This window comes from Equus przewalskii, chromosome 24 (genome assembly GCF_037783145.1).
Source record: "Equus przewalskii isolate Varuska chromosome 24, EquPr2, whole genome shotgun sequence".
Classification (NCBI taxonomy): Eukaryota; Metazoa; Chordata; class Mammalia; order Perissodactyla; family Equidae; genus Equus; species Equus przewalskii.
Genome location: NC_091854.1, coordinates 1,001,169 through 1,010,730, shown reverse-complemented (window position 1 = coordinate 1,010,730; position 9,562 = coordinate 1,001,169).

The following is a 9,562-nucleotide window of genomic DNA, read 5'->3' as shown; positions in this document are numbered from 1 at the left end:
ACTAAAGGTCTTATGAAACCAGCGGGCATAATTATTTCTAGGCTCCTGAAAAATAATTCCTATTGAAGTCCTAATTTCATGACATACCTTTTGAGTATTCAATAGAATTTAATGAATCTGTTTCAAGCAGAGAAACTTGGAAATATGTGGATATATAACATAACAAAAACGCTATCTTCTAAACAATAGATCTGTAAATATTTAAACCAAAGGCACTGAGGCTGGCCCGGTGCTGCATGGTTAGGTTCGTGTGCTCTGCTTTGGGCGGCCCAGGGTTTTCCTGGTTCGAATCCCGGGCGCAGACATGGCACCGCTCATCAGGCCATGCTGAAGCGGCATCCCACATGCCACAACTAGAAGGACCCACAACTAAAAATACACAACTATGTACCGGGGGCTTTAGGGAGAAAAAGGAAAAATTTTTAAAAATCTTTAAAAAAAATAGAGGCACAGATGCTTCAGAAAAAAGAAAACTTAAGGTGTGGATAAACATGGGTAACAGAGGAGCCCCAAGCTTCTGCTGCATCCAGGCTTCACATTTAATTACCTCTCACTCTTTTTCTCTTCAGTCTACATAGATAGGAGTTAATTCCAGGTTCTTTAAAAAATTATGTATTTATTTTTTGAATTGGTAATATATACACATGGAACAAAATTCCACCCCCTGGCCCCGGCTCCAGCCATTTAGTTCTCTTCTCTGAAGAAAATCACTTTTGCCAGTTACTGTCCCCTTCCAAAGATGGTCTGTGTGTTGACAAGCATAAATATCCTATATTCTTTAAAAACACACACGTGTGGCACACACACACAAATGGTAGCATACTGTATACATTGTTCTATACCATGTTTTCTTCACTCAAAATATTCTGGAAATTGTTTTGTATTAGTATATTTAGAGTTACATCATTCTTTTTAATGTCTACGTAGCACTTTGGTGTGTAGGAGGATCATAATTTATTTAGTCACTTGGGCACTTTGGCAATTTTAGTGCTTTTATGTGCCCGATTATTCCATAGAAATTTTCTAATGTGTCTATAATGAATACGTTCACTGGTTATGGAGATGCTCAAGGTCACAGAAAGAGTAAAGAAATTGTGACCAGAACCTAAAGTCTAACCTCCCTGTCCAGAGAGTTTGCATCATCCCACACACACAGCTTCCTTGAATATGTTCAGAAGTCAACACTGACGTTCAGGGAGGACTCGGGGTCCAGCCTGGTGGTGTAGTGTTTAAGTTCGCATGTTCCGCTTCGGTGGCCGGGGGTTCACCAGTTGGGATCCTGGCAACAGACCTACACACCACTTGTTGAGCCACGCTGTAGCAGGCGTCCCACATATTAAAAAAACAGAGGAAGATGGGCACAGATGTTGCCTCAGGGCCAATCTTCCTCAGCAAAAAAGAGGAGGATTGGCAGTGGATGTTAGCTCAGGGCTAACTTCTTAAATAAATAAATAGATAAATAAATAAGAATACTAAATTGTCCCTTTGGAAATAATTTAGATTTATTTCTGCCTTTGGCACTGCCTAAATTAAATTTTAATTTGATGCTATTTATAGAAAACCCACAAATTTCAAGCTTTCTCTCTCCTTCCCTTATTTAGCCTCTTATTTCTCATGCTCAGATCTAAGAGGTAATACTGCAGAAAGCGAGACCAATTCAGAAGTTGTTGAAGTGACTTACACTAGAGAAATGGCAGGGAGAGTGGAAAAAAGTAAATAGATTATGAGCTCTTTATGAAGGAGGCGAGCTAGAATTTTGGTGATTGGTGGACATAGAGTGTGAGAGAGAAGAAGAGACAAGTCATTGTATTGTGAATATCTGTCATTCACAGCTGCCCAAGATCTTTTGAACACCCTCTCCATAGTTTGATAATCCCCTATGTTGTGAATCCTACCTTACCAAGGTAGAATTAGGAAAAAAATTCCCAGTCTCCCTTGCTACTGGAGTGGGGACTTGACTAAGTTTCTACTAATCATATACTTTGATTTAGAAGCAAATAATGTGAGAAAACAGGCTGGATGGCTGGAGTCCATCTTTGCTGGCCTGTGTACAGCAGAGGCAACATATCCTAGGGCAATATATTCTGCACCACAGCAGGTGCAGCTGCTTCTGGGAGCAGCAGCGCAGCTCCGGTACCAGGCCAGTTCTGCATGCAGTTCTGGGAGCTGTTTCTATGAACTGATACCCCTTCCTTCTTAAACTTGCGAGGGAGAATTCTGTTATCTGCATCTAAGAAACCGACACAACTATTTTAGGTATTTCTCATTATATTTCCAAAAATACGCTTATGCTGCTATTTCTTCATATATCAATTTCAGAATCATCTATGGACTTTGTACCATGGAAGATGAGAATTCTGTGGTCTTAAACCACCCACTCAGTGTCACATACCTTCTCTTCCTGTCATCCCAATATAGTTACATCACAATTTTTGTTAAACCAGTAATTAGTGTTTATCATTATTAAATATTATTTGACATTTAGTATTATAAATATTAAGTAATATTAATAGTATTATTCAAAGCTAAATCAAATAGTGGAAATGATTCCTTTCCTTTTCTTTTGTAATTTTTGGTTTTTTCCTAGAGTTATGTGTACTTTTTAAATTTGCTTAATTTTCTGTGCACCTATCACTAAATCTTTATATACTTGAATGTCCCAGCTCCTACTGTGTGTACCTTGAGCAAGTTACTTAATCTCTCTGTGCCTCAGTTCCTCATTGGCAAAATGTAGATAAAAATAAGAGCTCCTTATGGGCTTTTGTGAGGATTAAATGAGTTAATACATGAAAGAGTTTGGACAGTGCCTGAGCATAGTAATGCTCAATAAGGGATGGTTATTATTACTACGCTCCAATAGTAGAGCCAAGAAGGGAGGAGCTGGGTGTGGACGTGATTGCCGTATGACCATAGGAAGAAGGGTAGCTGACTCTGAAAGGGTTTTCTTCTGAGCCTGAGACAAAATTAAGGAGAGGACAATTTTACAGTGGAAGGGAGGTAAAAGAGCTCGTCTTAAATGGCTTCACTCTTCACACAAAGTAAGGATCTTATTTTATAATGTTGCACAAATTGGTTTATCCTCGCCTTCTGTTATTATGTGTTTGCCAGCTGCTTAGTGTCCTTGCATTCTGAGGTCCCACAGGAAAATAGTTCATCAGAATCCATGACTGAGGACAATTGCAATGCTTGTGTTTAGGAAAAGTAAACAAATCTAGGGGCCGGCTCCGTGGCCGAGTGGTTAAGTTCTCGTGCTCCGCTGCGGCAGCCCAGGGTTCGGATCCTGGGCGTGGGCGCGGACATGGCACTGGTCGTCAGGCCACGTTGAGGCGGCGTCCCACATCCCACAACTAGAAGGACATGCAACTAAGATATACAACTGTGTACAGGGAGGGTTTGGGGAGATAAAAGCAGAAAAAAAAAAAAAGATTGGCGACAGTTGTTAGCCCAGGTGCCAATCTTTGAAAAAAAAAAAAAGAAAGAAAACAAATCTAGAAGAGAGCCAGGTGGGATGGCTAGGCTAGATAAGAGATAAAAACATATTGAAAATATAACATCACCCAAAAGAACTCAAAGCAGGATCTCGAAGAGAGATTTGCACACCCATGTTCCTCAGAACATTCATCACAATATCCAAGAGGTGGAAGCAACCCAAATATCCAATGGCAGATGAATGAATAAAGAGAATGTGACAGGGCCAGCCCACTGGCGCAGCGGTTAAGTTCACACGTTCTGCTTCGGCAGCCCTGGGTTCACTGGTTTCGATCCCGGGTGTGGACATGGCACCACTTGGCAAGCCATGCTGTGGTAGGCGTCCCACATATAAAGCAGAGGAAGATGGGCACAGATGTTAGCTCAGGGCCAGTCTTCCTCAGCAAAAAGAGGAGGATTGGTGGCAGATGTTAGCTCAGGGCTAATCTTCCTCAAAAAAAAAAAAAAAAGAAAGAAAGAAAAAAAAAGAAAATGTGATATATCCATACAATGGAATATTATGCAGCTTTTTTTTTTAAATTTTTATTATTTTTCTTGGTGAGGAAGATTGGCCCTGAGCTAACATCTGTTGCCAATCTTCCTCTTTTTGCTTGAGGAAGATTGTTGCTGAGCTAACATCTGTGCCAATCTTTCTCTGTTTTGTATGTGGGTGCCTCCACAACATGGCTTGATGAGCACTGTGTAGGTCTCTGCCTGGGATTCAAACCTGTGAACCCCAGGCTGCCAAAGCAGAGTGTGAGAACATAACCACTACACCACCAGGCCAGTCCTTTATGCACTATTTTTTAGTTCTACAGAAATAAAAGCTATACAGAATTATAAACTCTTTTACCAGATAATTCTGTATGGATTACATAATACTTTGTTTCTAGGATATTGGCCCAACTTTTGAGGATATATCATATACATGTTTTTTCACATGTCCACAAATACTGTACAGAACCTTAATATCTAGTAAAGACAGAAGCTATGAGAATTTTTATCATATTCAGAAAGTATTACAAACCAAAAAGAAACATCTTATGGAAATAATACCATTCTATTGAAATTAGAGTGCATTGCATTTATGTATCAATTTTTAATATTCATAAACTATTAGGGAAATGAGTGCAGTAAATGACAGTGGTGGCTTTAAAAATTTATGCTGTCTCTGTGACACTTTGTCCTACTCTGTCCAAGCAACATTTGAACCAGTGGGACCCTTCTAATCTTGTGCCAGAAACACAATGTGACCAAGGTCAGATACTTGTGCAATTTGCGAAGCCCTTGGTTTGCAGAGTTGTTAGCGTGGTGGCATAGCTCATCGACTCCTCTCTGTCACATTTGAATATCTAATGTTTCAAATTGTTAGTGACGTTCTGATTTATTTTCATGCCTGCAGTTTCTGTTAACCTAACTACACCTGCGGTCAATTTAGTTAACTTGCCTTTGTTATTGCAGTTTGAACTCTGGCTGCATTTTTCCAGGAAATTAAATTACTAGGGTTTTCCAGTGATTGCGTTCTTGCAACTTCTGTACAGACTTTATAACCTTGGTTTTTTGGGGCTTTGTTTTTTCACTTTCCTTTTTACCACATATTTAGAACCATTACCACACTTTTAGAGCTTTCCTTTTTCCACATTTTTAGAACTATGTACCACCTATTTAGAAGTTTCTTGCAGCAAACTTCAAGTTAAATAGCTTTCCCCAAGTTTAACGTTCCCAACAGCTCCTCTGGGAATGCTGGGGTGGGGGTGGGGGGGGGTTGACGACACTGTGCTGTATGTTCTGGGAGACTCTGCCTCCTCCTCAGCCTGGGATGGGCGTGAACCCTTCTCTGATGGTCCCACCTTTTCCTCTGTGTCTACCCTAAATTCTTGATCTCCTGCCTGTTCTCGTGTCTTCTGCCCTGTCTTGTTAAGACTCACAACAGCTGTTTCTCATGTTTTGCGTTGTAACATTCCACATGGTACTTGGTAAACGCCTAATATAGACAGCCTCTTTATAACAGAACTGCAATTATTCTTGTCATGCTCTGGTTGTTTTTGTGGCTCTCCTCTGGAATCTCTCCAAATTCCCCTGCTGGGTTTTAGCAAGCTGGCCTAGAGTTCTCTCACAAGGGTCTGATTAGCACATGAATTAGCTGCTCAGTCCTGGGACTGCCTCATAATGAATTCATTTCCATTTAATTCTGAGCTTGGGAACATGGAAGATTCACGCTACCTTCAGTGTTCCCTTACACAGTAATGCCTCCTGTAACATAAAAGAGTCTGTGGCTCTTTTAATGGAATAACAATGATAACTTGAACCAGCTCAGGTTTGGCATAAGTAGTTCAGAATTGACCTGGTCTGTCTGACATGACATCTGATGTGATGTCACTGAAACGGTGTCACTGTGGTGACCTTGAGGTGCCGAAGAGTGTAAGTGCCTAGAGCTCAGGAGAGAGGTGGACCTAGAGAGAACTGTTTAGGAGACGTCTGGAAGAGACGTGTGGCCAAACCTTTTGCCAAGAACATTGTGACTATAAGTGGATAGTGGGGAAGGAGGCCAGACTGCAAGGAGTTCAAGACCACCCATTCAGGAAGTTAGGCAAAGGCAGAAGGAGCAGGACAGGAAGTTCGTTCATGCAGTAGCAGGTAAAGGTAACAGTGAGAAGGGAGTGTTTTGAGCCTGCTTTTAGGCAGAGAGAAATTAGCTGTTAGAGAGGTAGGGAGTTTTTTGGGGAGAAGGGATTATTTTAAAAATAGGAACAGTTCTCTCTCTCTATTTATTAGTTGAGGCAGCACTAACCAATTGAATTTTCTGTGATGATGGAAATATTCTGTACATATAATGTCCAATTTGGTAGCCGCTAGCCTCATGTGGCTATTTAAATTTATTTAAATAATAGCTAGTGGCTATTGCATTGACTGGACAGCTCAGAATTAGGGTATTACTAACTAGAGTAGCAGATTAACCTCAGAATATCAGTGTCTTAAAACAAGAAAAGTTCATTTTTATTTATTTATTTTGGTGAGGAAGATTGGCCCTGAGCTAACATCTGTGCCCATCTTCCTTTATTTTGTATGTGGGACACCACCACAGCATGGCTTGACAGGCAGTGTGTAGATCTGCACCCAGGATCCCAACCTGCAAATGCCAGGCTGCCAAGGAGGAGTGTGCAAGCTTAATCACTATGCCACCAGGCTAGCCCCTAAAAGTTTATTTTTTACCTGCAATACATCCAAACCAATCAGGGCTTGGGTGTGTGTTGGGGGAGGAGGCTTTGTGCCACCTAGTCATTTGGAGATATTGGTTCTTTCCATCTTGTGTGGCCTCCATCTTCAACAGGCAGGCTTCAACTTTCTTGTGAAGAAGAAAGAGGGAGTGTGGAGGACCTCTTGGGAGGTTTTATGGGCCACATCTGGAAATGACCTACATCACTTCTACCTGTATTGTAATGACTAGAAATAAGTCATATGGCCCTACCTAACTGCAGGCTAGCCTGGAAAATCTTTAACTGTGTGGCCAGAAGAAAAAGGAAATGATTCTATGGACACAGCATTTTTCTGACACATTTATCAACAATAAAAAATGTTTAAATTTGCAGAGGGTTCCGAATCAGTCTCCAATACCTCCAAACTGAAAATGAATCTTAACTAGCATGCCACGGGAGATTGTAGCCACGGGCCCTCCAGGGTCTGTTCAGTGACCCCATCTCTTATCAACAGAGTGATTAAGAATTGCCTTTCAGAAAATCTGCAAAGTCTCACAGCCAGGGCGTGCGCAAAAGAAGAAACCGTGATGAAAGATGAAGTCGTCTGCTTAGTATGACAGGCCTGGGGAGATGTTTGTGTAGGTGCTTAAAATTATCAGAAAAAACTTGGAACGGTTACTGTGAAGAATGGCTGGGGCATTTGCCATAGAAATTGGAAGGAATCTGTTTCAGACTAACCTGTGACCCCAATCTCTTGCAGAATGTGTCAGGTAAATTCAAATGTATAGCTTCTTTTCTCTTGATAAGTATCCCTATGGTAAACCATGGGGTGCTGTTAATCTTCTGTTTAACCATAGAAGTGGACTTTGAAAATTTAGACTTCTTTCTTCTGCCATAATTAATGTGCCAGTATAAGAGTCAAACATCAAAGTGAATAGATTAGCACACGATAATTTTAAGAAAGATTAGATGAGTAGAAAACACTGAAGCTAGGAATTCACATTTTGACAACATCAGTTGAATTGTCAGCACTACACCATTTGAAGTTTGAGAGTGAAATTACTTCTCATTAACATTGAACTAAAACTAGGAAGAAAATGCAAATATTCTTTGTCAGAGAAATTGTAAAATCTTGGAATCATAACAAACAGCCGTGAAATTTAATATTCTCTTCTGTATTTGCCTCTCGCTTCCTACTCTACCTCCTCAGCTTCCTCCCTACCCATACTTTTAGAAAACTTTCTTAGCAAAGATTCATAACTCAATATGAGATGGAGTGGGAAGGAAACATCTCACTTTCTGTAGTTGCCTTTTTTTTAATCTACCGTGAAATTCTACGAGATCCCCATTCTTGGTGCACATGGTAGAAGGGGGCTGACTGAATGCCGGGATCGAAAGGTAACCATAAGATTCAAGCCGGGCCAGCCAGAGTATTGTGTTCTCCTCCCACAGTGATGGGCATCTGAACCAAGCCACACCAATCAAAACTCTCCTTGGGATTTTGACTGGAAACAGAATGTGAGTTCTGAGGAATGTAAGCCTCAGTGCTGGTAGGCATCTTTGTCACCATGTTGGGGGAGCTTGCCTGAGAATGAAGTCAACACAAAGGAGAAAAGATCCAAGAGTAAAGACAGACAGAGAGAAAAACAGAGACTGTCTTGATTGCATTAAGACCCTGGATCCAGCCATACCTGAAATTGATATCCATGAACATTTCAGCTATATCAACTGTGTTCTCTTTGTAGTATAACCCAGTAAGAATTAGGCTTTTGTCACTTAAAAAGGAAAGAGTTCTGACTGTCACACTTTAAAAGTACAGGTTCAGACTGAAGAGGAGAGAAATGTGAACAATGAAAGGCAACGGGTAGTTCCTGCATTTTTACCTCCCTCAAACTTTTGACTTTTTGGCAGTGGTAGTTACGACATTACCACAGAGGACAAGAGTAGAAAAGAAAACCATAAAAATCAAACTGAGACTTCTCAATTGACGAGAAGGCTTAGAAGAGACCTAAAGAAGGATAAAGGAAAATCTGGCTTCTATGGGCATTTCACTTGCAAGTGTTTCAACCCATCTATTACTCTCTGTTGTTTTTTAGCTTGAGTCAGAAAAGTTGGTCAGAGCAGTTGTGTTGTTTAAGGGGTAATTCAATGTAGTAGTAAGTGGACTTACCTGGGTTGAGTCCCAGCTTGCACCGTAGAGGCTATGTGACATTAAGAAATTACTTTATGTCTTCTGGTCTTTTCTAATCTGACATGGAGAAAATATCTTCTATGGCAGAGACTGGCAATTTTCCCCTAATATCCATTCTCTCCTTCACCCATAGGAACAAAATATTTAGCTAAGCAGATGGTCTCTCATTTCCCAGCCTCCCTTGCAATTAGGTGTGGCCATATGAGTGAGTTATAGTCAAAGGGATGTAAGAGGCAGTGTCCACAGCAGCTTCTGGGAATCTTCCTTAAGAGCCAGCTTCCCCCTTTTCCCTCCATCCTGCTGTGTGGAATGTGGATGTGATGGCTGAAGCAATGTCCTGGACAGCGAGGACAGATTGTGACACCAAAGGGAGGGTGGAACAGAAAGTTGGAAGGAGCCTAGGTCCGCAGGACTTAATGGAGCACAGCCGCCACACCAGCTGAGGACAGTTACGTGAGAGAGAGAGAGAGAGAGAGAGAGAATTTTTTGCTGTTATTTAAGCCACCATTGGTTTGGGTCCTTGTTAGGTGCAGCCAAACCTAATCCTAACTGATATACTTACTGTGAAGTATTGTCACAAGGATGAAGTGAAACACAGATCATTATTGAGCGTGGTGCCTGGTGCACAGTAGACAATAATATGGGTTTCCTCCTTCATTTTTTGTACCTAAATAAGGCACAGCAGCCTGCTCATGATCTGCTGTCA